At 43.2% G+C, this 11125-nt stretch overlaps 1 protein-coding gene across 1 annotated transcript in view; it reads left to right on the top strand.

The window, feature by feature from the left end:
- Positions 1-21: 21 nt before the first annotated feature.
- Positions 22-11125, top strand: part of USP20 (ubiquitin specific peptidase 20) — a 56629-nt gene continuing 45525 nt past the window's right edge. The window contains exon 1 of the mRNA XM_038744942.1: positions 22-86. The gene's annotated coding sequence lies outside the window, so the exon portion shown is untranslated. The remainder of the gene's footprint in view (positions 87-11125) is intronic.

The following is an 11125-nucleotide window of genomic DNA, read 5'->3' as shown; positions in this document are numbered from 1 at the left end:
GCGTTCGCCGCCCCCGCCCTTCCCCCCCCCCCCCCCCAACGACAGGGACCGGCCTGCAATGACGAGCCAAGCCTCGGAACATCGGGGTGGGTGCGAAATTCATTCCTTCATTCCCCCCTATTGACTGAGCGCTGGGGAAGAACAACTTCATTCAGTCATTCGGTCCTGTTGGTTGGGCGTTTACTACGTGCGCAGCCCTGGACTGAGCGCTGGGGAAGAACACGTTCATTCATTCATTCATTCAGTCGTGTTTATTGAGCGTTGACTGTGTGCGGAGCACCCGACTAAAGCGCTTGGGAAATGCAGGTTCATTCATTCAGTCGTGTTTATTGAGCGTTTACTATGTGCAGAGCACCGGACTGAGCGTTTGGGAAGGACAGGTTCATTCATTCATTCATTCCGTCGTATTTATTGAGCGTTTACTATGTGCAGAGCACTGGACTGAGCGCTTGGGAAGGACAGGTTCATTCATTCATTCATTCCGTCGTATTTATTGAGCGTTTACTATGTGCAGAGCACTGGACTGAGCGCTTGGGAAGGACAGGTTCATTCATTCATTCATTCCGTCGTATTTATTGAGCGTTTACTATGTGCAGAGCACCGGACTGAGCGCTTGGGAAGGACAGGTTCATTCATTCATTCATTCCGTCGTATTTATTGAGCGTTTACTATGTGCAGAGCACTGGACTGAGCGCTTGGGAAGAACAGGTTCATTCATTCAGTCGTATTTATTGAGCGCTGACTGTGTGCAGAGCACTGGACTAAGCGCTTGGGGAAAAACAAGTTCGTTCAGTCATTCATTCAGTCTTATTTATTGAGCGCCGACTGTGTGCAGAGCTCTGGACTGAGCGCTTGGGAAGAACAAGTTCATTCATTCATTCAGTCAATCGTGTTTATTGAGCGCCCACTGTGTGCAGAGCACCGGATTGAGCGCTTGGGAAGGACAAGTTCATTCAGTCATTCATTCAATCGTGTTCATTGAGCGCTTACTGTGTGCAGAGCTCCGGACTAAGCGCTTGGGAAGGACAAGTTCATTCATTGTCGTATTTATTGAGCGCCGACTGTGTGCAGGGCACTGGACTAAACCCTTGGGAAGAGCAAGTTCATTCATTCATTCCGTCGTATTTATTGAGCGCCGACTGTGTGCAGAGCTCTGGACTGAGCACTTGGGAAGAACAAGTTCGTTCATTCATTCATTCAGTCGTATTTATTGAGCTCTGACTGTGTGCAGAGCACTGGACTGAGCGCTTGGGAAGAACAGGTTCATTCATTTATTCATTCCATCGTATTTATTGAGCGCCCACTGTGTGCAGAGCTCTGGACTGAGCGCTTGGGAAGAACAGGTTCATTCATTTATTCATTCCGTCGTATTTATTGAGCGCCCACTGTGTGCAGAGCACTGGACTGAGCGCTTGGGATGGACAAGTTTATTCATTCATTCAGTCGTATTTATTGAGCGCCCACTGTGTGCAGAGCACTGGACTGAGCGCTTGGGAAGGACAGGTTCATTCATTCATTCAGTCGTGTTTATTGAGCGTTTACTATGTGCAGAGCACCGGACTAAGCGCTTGGGAAGAACAGGTTCATTCATTTATTCATTCCGTCGTATTTATTGAGCGCCCACTGTGTGCAGAGCACTGGACTGAGCGCTTGGGATGAACAAGTTTATTCATTCATTCAGTCGTATTTATTGAGCGCCCACTGTGTGCAGAGCACTGGACTGAGCGCTTGGGAAGAACAGGTTCATTCATTTATTCATTCCATCGTATTTATTGAGCGCCCACTGTGTGCAGAGCTCTGGACTGAGCGCTTGGGAAGAACAGGTTCATTCATTCATTCAGTCGTATTTATTGAGCGCCGACTGTGTGCAGAGCACTGGACTGAGCGCTTGGGATGGACAAGTTTATTCATTCATTCAGTCGTATTTATTGAGCGCCCACTGTGTGCAGAGCACTGGACTGAGCGCTTGGGAAGAACAGGTTCATTCATTTATTCATTCCGTCGTATTTATTGAGCGCCCACTGTGTGCAGAGCACTGGACTGAGCGCTTGGGAAGGACAGGTTCATTCATTCATTCAGTCGTGTTTATTGAGCGTTTACTATGTGCAGAGCACCGGACTAAGCGCTTGGGAAGAACAGGTTCATTCATTTATTCATTCCGTCGTATTTATTGAGCGCCCACTGTGTGCAGAGCACTGGACTGAGCGCTTGGGATGGACAAGTTTATTCATTCATTCAGTCGTATTTATTGAGCGCCCACTGTGTGCAGAGCACTGGACTGAGCGCTTGGGAAGAACAGGTTCATTCATTTATTCATTCCATCGTATTTATTGAGCGCCCACTGTGTGCAGAGCTCTGGACTGAACGCTTGGGAAGAACAAGTTCATTCATTCATTCAGTCGTATTTATTGAGCGCCGACTGTGTGCAGAGCACTGGACTGAGCGCTTGGGAAGAACAAGTTCATTCATTCATTCAGTCGTGTTTATTGAGCGCTGACTGTGCAGAGCACTAGACTAAGCGCTTGGGAAGGACAAGTTCATTCATTCATTCAGTCGTGTTTATTGAGCGTTTACTATGTGCAGAGCACTGGACTGAGCGCTTGGGAAGGACAAGTTCATTCATTCATTCATTCAGTAGTGTTTATTGAGCGTTTACTATGTGCAGAGCCCTGGACTGAGCGCTTGGGAAGAACAATTTCATTCATTCATTCAGTCAGTCGTGTTTATTGAGCGCCGACTGTGTGCAGAGCTCTGGACTGAGCGCTTGGGAAGAAAGTTCATTCATTCGTTCATTCATTCAATCGTGTTCATTGAGCATTTACTATGTGCAGAGGACTGGACTGAGCGCTTGGGAAGAACAAGTTCATTCATTCATTCATTCATTCCGTCGTATTTATTGAGCGCCGACTGTGCGCAGAGCTCTGGACTGAGCGCTTGGGAAGAACAGGTTCGTTCATTCATTCAGTCAGTCGTGTTTACTGAGCGCCGACTGTGTGCAGAGCTCTGGACTGAGCGCTTGGGAAGGACAAGTTCATTCATTCAGTCATTCAGTCGTGTTTATTGAGCGTTTACTATGTGCAGAGCACCGGACTGAGCGCTTGGGAAGAACAAGTTCATTCATTCAGTCGTATTTATTGAGCGTTTACTATGTGCAAAGCACTGGACTGAGCGCTTGGGAAGAACAAGTTCAATCATTCATTCATTCATTCCATCATATTTATTGAGCACCGACTGTGCGCAGAGCTCTGGACTGAGCGCTTGGGAAGAACAAGTTCATTCATTCATTCAGTCAGTTGTATTTATTGAGAGCTGACTGTGTGCAGAGCACTGGACTAAGCGCTTGGGGAAGAACAAGTTCGTTCATTCATTCAGTCAGTCATATTGATTGAGCGCCGACTGGGTGCAGAGCACTGGACTGAGCGCTTGGGAAGAACAAGTTCATTCAATCGTATTGAGCGTTGACTCTATGCAGAGCACTGGACTAAGCGCTTGGGAAGAACAAGTTCATTCATTCATTCATTCCATACTGTTTATTGAGCACCGACTGTGTGCAGAGCTCTGGACTGAGCGCTTGGGAAGAACAAGTTCATTCATTCATTCATTTAGTCGTATTTATTGAGTGCCGACTGTGTGCAGAGCTCTGGACTGAGCGCTTGGGAAGGACAAGTTCATTCAATCGTATTGAGCATTGACTATATGCAGGGCACTGGACTGAGCGCTTGGGAAGAACAAGTTCAATCATTCATTCATTCCATGGTATTTATTGAGCGCCGACTGTGTGCAGAACTCTGGACTGAGCGCTTGGGAAGAACAAGTTCATTCATTCATTCATTTAGTCGTATTTATTGAGTGCCGACTGTGTGCAGAGCTCTGGACTGAGCGCTTGGGAAGGACAAGTTCATTCAATCGTATTGAGCATTGACTATATGCAGGGCACTGGACTGAGCGCTTGGGAAGAACAAGTTCAATCATTCATTCATTCCATGGTATTTATTGAGCGCCGACTGTGTGCAGAGCTCTGGACTGAGCGCTTGGGAAGGACAAGTTCATTCAATCGTATTGAGCATTGACTATATGCAGGGCACTGGACTGAGCGCTTGGGAAGAACAAGTTCAATCATTCATTCATTCCGTCGTATTTATTGAGCGCTGACTGTGTGCAGAGCTCTGGGCCGAGCGCTTGGGAAGGACAAGTTCATTCATTCATTCATTCAGTCGTTTTTATTGAGCACTTACTGTGTGCGGGGCACTGTACTGAGCGCTTGGGAAGTACAAGTTGGCAACATATAGACATGGTCACCACCCAACAGCGGGCTCACAGTCGAGAAGGGGGAGACGGACGACAAAATAAAACACGTGGACAGGGGTCAGTGCCATCAGAATGAATGGAATTATAGCCAGGGACTCATCATTAGTAAAATAAATGGAATCATAAATATGTGCAAATAAAATAGAGTAACAAATATGTACAGAGTAATAAATATGTACAGAGTAATAATAAATATGTACAGAATAACAAATATGTACAGAGTAATAAATATGTACAAATAGAGTAATAATATGTACAGAGTAACAAATATGGACAGAGTAATAAATATGTACAAATAGAGTAATAAACGTACAGAATAACAAATATGTACAGAGTAATAAATATGTACAGAGTAATAATAAATATGTACAAATAGAGTAACAAATATGTACAGAGTAATAAATATGTACAAATAGAGTGATAATAAATATGTACAAATAAATGGAGTAACAAATATGTACAGAGTAATAAATATGTACAGTGATAATAAATTGTAGAGTAACAAATATGTGCAGAGTAATAAATACGTACAAATAAAAGAGTAACAAATATGCGCAAATAAAATAGAGTAACAAATATGTACAAATAGAATAATAAATATGTACAAATAAAAGTAACATATGTGCAGAGTAACAAATATGTACAAATAGAATAATAAATATGTACAAATAAAATAGAGTAACAAATATGTGCAAATGAAATAGTTATCAATATGTACAGAGTAATTAAGATGTGCAGAGTAATAAATATGTACAAATATAATAAATAGAGTAATAAATATGTGCAAATAAAAGAGAGTAACAAATATGTACAGAGTAGCAAATATGTGCAAATAGAGTAATAAAGATGTACGGAGTAATAAATATGTACAAATATAACAGAGTAATACATATGTGCAAATAAAAGAGAGTAACAAATATGTATAGAGTAACAAATATGTACAGAGTAATAAATATGTACAATTAAAATAGAGTAACAAATGTGTACAGAGTAACAAATATGTAGAGTGATAAATATGTGCAACTAAAATAGAGTAACAAATATGTACAAATAAATATGTACAACTAAAATAGAGTAATAGATATGTGCAAATAAAATTAAATATGTACAGAGTAACAAATATGTACAGCTAAAATAGAGTAACAAATATGTACAGAGTAACAAATATGTACAAATAAATATGTACAACTAAAATAGAGTAATAAATATGTGCAAATAAAATTAAATATGTACAGAGTAACAAATATGTACAAATAAATAGTGATAAATATGTACAACTAAACAGAGTAACAAATATGTACAAATAAATATGCAACTGAGTAATAAATATGTGCAAATAAAATTAAATATGTACAGAGTAACAAATATGTACAAATAAATAGTGATAAATATGTACTAAATATGTACTAAAATAGAATAACAAATACATACAAATAGGGTAACAAATATGTACATATAAATATGTACAACTAAAATAGAGTAATAAATAAGTGCAAATAAAATAGAGTAATAAATATGTTCCAATAAGATAGAGTAATAAATATGTGCAGAGTAATAAATATGTACAACTAAAATAGAGTAATAAATATGTGCAAATAGTGATAAATATGTGCAAATAAAATAGAGTAACAAATATGTACAAATAAATAGAGTAATAAATATATAGAATTAAAATAGAGTAACAAATATGTACAAATAGAGTAATAAATATGTACAAATAAAATAGAGTAGCAAATATGTACAAGTAGGCCCCAGTGCTGTGGGGAGGGGAAGGGGGGGAGGGCAGAGGGGAGAGGGGTGATGGGGGGGACTCCCTCCCCAATTTGCCCCCCACTGGAATCCAAGATTGACCTTTGACCCTATGCCCCCCACCCCACGTCCTCCCTCCCCCGGGCCTGGAATGCCCTCCCTCCGCACATCCGCCAAGCTCGCTCTCTTCCTCCCTTCAAGGCCCTACTGAGAGCTCACCTCCTCCGGGACGCCTTCCCAGATTGAACCCCCTCTCTTATCCTCTCCTCCTCCTCCTCCCTCTCCAACGCCCCTCCACCCTTCCCCTCCCCATAGCACTTGGTGTATATTTGTACATATTTATTACTCTATTTTAGTTGTACAAATTTATTACTCTGTTTTATCTGTACATATTTATTTCTCTATTTTATCTGTACATAGTTATTATCTATTTATTTTATTAATGATGTGCATGTACCTCTAATTCTATTTATTCTGATGGTATTGACACCCATCCACTTGTTTTGTCGTCTGTCTTCCCCCCTTCTAGACTGGGAGGCCGTTGTTGGGTGGGGATTGTCTCTATCTGTTGCCGAATTGTCCTTCCCAAGCGCTTAGTACAGTGCTCTGCACTCAGTAAGCGCTCAATAAATACGATGGAATGAATGAATCTGCAGGAATCGGGCTCCGGACCCTCCCCTTCCTCCCTGACAGATTTATTGCCCACTAAGGTTGAAATTGATTTTCCCCCACAGTTCCGGCCGCTCTATCGGCTATTTAAATTCATTCCATCCTATTTATTGAGCACAGTAAGCGCTCAATAAATACGATTGAATGAATGAGTAAATTGAGCGCTTAATTGTGTGCAGAGCACTGTGCTGAGCAATTATTGTGCGCAGAGCGCTGCGCTAGGTGCTCGGGAAAGTCCACTCCAACAATAAACAGTGACATCCCCTGCCCACATTGACGGTTTTCAAAATGTGCCGCATTAAGGACAAAGGAAGTGCATTAAATTTTTAAAATTACATTGAAAAACGTATTTTCTAAAGCCTATGGACCCTGGAGCCATTTCTTTCTTAAAAAAAAAAAAATAAATTCTAGCTTCCTATCCTAAAACTCCTCTTCCTGATTACATAGGCCCGCGCGAGTTTTTAAGCAAAATAATATTTTGACTTTGGAAACGGAGCCTAGTAGATGGGACGCTAGACGGGGAAGCAAAACTGAAAAGTTTTGTTCTTGGTTTGCTTTGTGATCTTGAGGAAGTTACTTACCTTCTCTGTGCATTGGTTACCTTATCTATATCAGGAGAATAATTCCACCCCTCTCTCAGATTAGGATTCCGTAGATTTTTGTTGTTGTTGTTAAATTTCAGCAGTTTCAGGTTCTGAGACGTATATATGCTGGGACAAAACAACCATTTAATATTTTGCATTTTTATCAGATAGCCTTATTTCTCGGAACTTATTATTTTCGTATTCTCTCAATTCTTAATGGAATGACTAAATGTGTCCTTACTTATCACGATTTGATTGGTGCACAGACTCACCTAATGGCTTTTGGAGAAACTGCTAGTACTTATTGGAAATCTGTGTAGTTTTCAGCCTCTCCTTCCCATGCTCTTAAGATCATTTTCGGGAGGGCGACCTACAATCTCTCGTTTTTCCCTGGAACCGTTTTCCCTAATATCTGTTTTGGAATGATGTGTATCTCAGACTCCAGAACTTTGGAGGGCTGCCAGGATTTGGCCAATTTGTAAAATGTCCCCATAGAGGATGGGTGTATGCGTGGATGAACAGGATTTGCCCCTGGTCATCCATGAAGAGAAGTTGGTGTCGTGAAAACCCCTGTTAGCTAACATCCAAGCGCTTAGTACAGTGCTCTGCACACAGTAAGCGCTCAATAAATACGATTGAATGAATCCCACTTCTCGGGAAGTCCTTACAGACTAACCCTAAATCCCAGGAGGAGCATCCTCCACACCTCCAAGATCTGAGCGTATATTAGGGAGCCAATGACTCAATCATCTTTTGAAGACTCGGGGTGTGAATGGGTAAAAATGGGAGAATAAGGGGTTCTGTCCTTTTTTACTCCTCTTTGCTAGATTCATTCATTCATTCAATCGTATTTATTGAGCGCTTACTGTGTGCAGAGCACTGTACTAAGCACTCGGGAAGTACAAGTCGGCAACATCTAGAGACGGTCCCTACCCAACAACGGGCGCACAGTCTAGAAGGGGGAGACAGCCAACAAAACAAAATATATTAACAAAATAAAATAGAGCACAGGGATGCCAGTTCAAGGGGACACTTCATTCATTCATTCAATTCATTCGGTCATATTTATTGAGCACTTACTGTGTGCAGGGCACTGTACTAAGCGCTTGGGAAGGACAAGTCGGCAACATATAGAGACGGTCCCTACCCAACAGCGGGCTCGCAGTCTAGAAGGGGGAGACAGACAACAAAATATATTAACAAAATAAAATAAATAGAGCTCAGGGATGCCAGTTCAAGGGGACACTTTATTCATTCATTCAATTCATTCAATTGTATTTATTGAGTGCTTACTGTGTGCAGAGCACTGTACTAAGCGCTTGGGAAGGACAAGTCGGCAACATATAGAGAAGGTCCCGACCCAGCAACGGGCTCACAGTCTAGAAGGGGGAGACAGACAACAAAAAATATTAACAAAATAAAATAAATAGAGCTCAGGGATGCCCGTTCAAGGGGACACTTCATTCATTCATTCAATTCATTCAATCGTATTTAATGAGCGCTTACTGTGTGCAGAGCACTGTACTAAGCGCTTAGGAAAGACAAGTTGGCAACATATAGAGACGGTCCCCCAACAGTGGGCTCACAGTCTAGAAGGGGGGACTCACAGTCTGGTAAGCCTGCATTTTCCTAACCATGAGGCTCACTAGTGGAAACAGTTTGGGCTTTGGAGTCAGAGGTCATGGGTTCAAATCCCGACTCCACCAACTGTCAGCTGTGTGACTTTGGGCAAGTCACTTCACTTCTCTGGGCCTCAGTTCCCTGTAAAATGGGGGTGAAGCCGGTGAGCCCCCCTTCATGGGACAACCTGATCACCTTGTAACCTCCCCAGCGCTTAGTACAGTGCTTTGCACATAATAAGCGCTTAATAAATGCCATCATTATCATTATTATTATTAAATAAACCCATCTGTGGCGACCGCCTAGCGAATTTGACTGTTGGGGTTGACTGTTGGTCAAGGAATCCGTCCCAACTGAACATCTCCAAAACTAATAAAAATGCGGGCCATTTACTTGCTACCCTCACCTGGCTCTTCTGAGGGACAGTTAGATATGTATATATGTTTGTACATATTTATTACTCTATTTTACTTGTACATATCTGTTCTATTTATTTTATTTTGTTAGTATGTTTGGTTTTGTTCTCTGTCTCCCCCTTCTAGACTGTGAGCCCACTGTTGGGTAGGGACCGTCTCTAGATGTTGCCAACTTGGGCTTCCCAAGCGCTTAGTACAGTGCTCTGCACACAGTAAGCGCTCAATAAATACGATTGATTTTGATTGATTGGATGCCAAGATTTTCTGTGCCAATATAATGGCTAAAATAAGCTGGATCTGGCTCGCTGCCTTGTATTGGGAAGACCTCATCTGGGTTAACGCGCAGGCCGCGTGTCCAGCTACCGGACGGAGGAACTCGGCTATTTGACTGGGGCCTCGCTGAGGCCCAGCCGCCCGCAAAATAAACCCGCTCTACTTGAGGCGCTTCTTCAGAGAAACGTCCCAAACCTCTCCCAGCATTTCCACGTCGCAACACTCATCCGGTAAATCTGGTGACATCAAGGTGAATTGACAGAAAGATCCGTGGTAGCATGCCGCTTTTGGACGGCAGTCGTCTGAGACGGGAAGTCAGTTGGGAACCTGCCAAGGACATGAGGCAGCGTAGGTGAATCTTAGAAATCTCCGCAGCCCTTAGAGGCTGAAAGCCAAACTGAAGAGCTGCTGAATTTGTGTTGCGCCCTGGTGCTGCCGCGCAGAATATCCTCTTATTTGGGAAGGCGGGACGACGTACCTCGCCGATTGGGTCAGCCACGCTCCGAAACACGGAACTTTTCCCCAAAACGCTCGTGGCACCGGCGAAAAACGTGCTTGAACTTTTATTTTCCCAGTCAGCCTCAATCTGAGGCAAATCTCCCTACCACTCGCAGCCCCCCAGTGTATTCCAAGCCAGAGGGGGGTAATCAGTACATCACTTGGCACTCCCTAGTATTTTCCTAAATTGTGATCCGGAGCGGGCCTCGTGTTGCTTGTTGTCACTTCACCCTGTCAGCATCTCCGGCGTGTGGCCTGGGCCCCGGAACTGAGGGTCTGTCTTTTGTCCACATTCTGCGTGGACCCCTGAAATTTTTTTTTATGGCATTTATTAAGCGCTTACTACGTGCAAAGCACTGTTCTAAGCGCTGAGGAGGTTACAAGGTGATCAGGTGGTCCCAAGGGGGGCTCACGGTCTTAATCCCCATTTTACAGATGAGGGAACGGAGGCCCAGAGAAGTGAAGTGACTCGCCCAAAGTCACCCAGCTGACGAGTGGCGGAGCCGGGATTTGAACCCACGACCTCCGACTCCAGAGCCCGGGCTTTTTCCACTGAGCCACGCTGCTTCTCTAAATTGAAATTGAGAGGTAGTTACTTTCAGTCGGGCTTACGGAACTAAAGGATGGGGTTTTTCTTCCCAAATGTGCATATCCAAGCTGGGAGGCCTTCCCAGACTGAGCCCCCTCCTCCCCCGCCTTACCTCCTTCCCCTCCCCACAGCACCTGGATATATGCTTGTACAGATTTATTACTCTATTTATTTTACTTGTACATATTTATTCGACTTATTTTATTGGGTTTCTGTGTTTTGTTTTGTTGCCCGTCTCCCCCTTCTAGACTGTGAGCCCGCTGTTGGGTAGGGACCGTCTCTTCGTGTTGCCAACCTGTACTTCCCAAGCGCTTAGTACAGTGCTCTGCACACAGTAAGCGCTCAATGAATACGATTGAATGAATGAATCCTGAGTGTGTGCGTGTGGGTGTAGGGTTGCTCTCCCCACCGTCCTCCAA

Source organism: Tachyglossus aculeatus, chromosome 4 (genome assembly GCF_015852505.1).
Source record: "Tachyglossus aculeatus isolate mTacAcu1 chromosome 4, mTacAcu1.pri, whole genome shotgun sequence".
Lineage (NCBI taxonomy): Eukaryota > Metazoa > Chordata > Mammalia > Monotremata > Tachyglossidae > Tachyglossus > Tachyglossus aculeatus.
The sequence above is the reverse complement of the archived record's forward strand: the minus strand, read 5'-3'. Positions and strand labels throughout refer to the sequence as shown.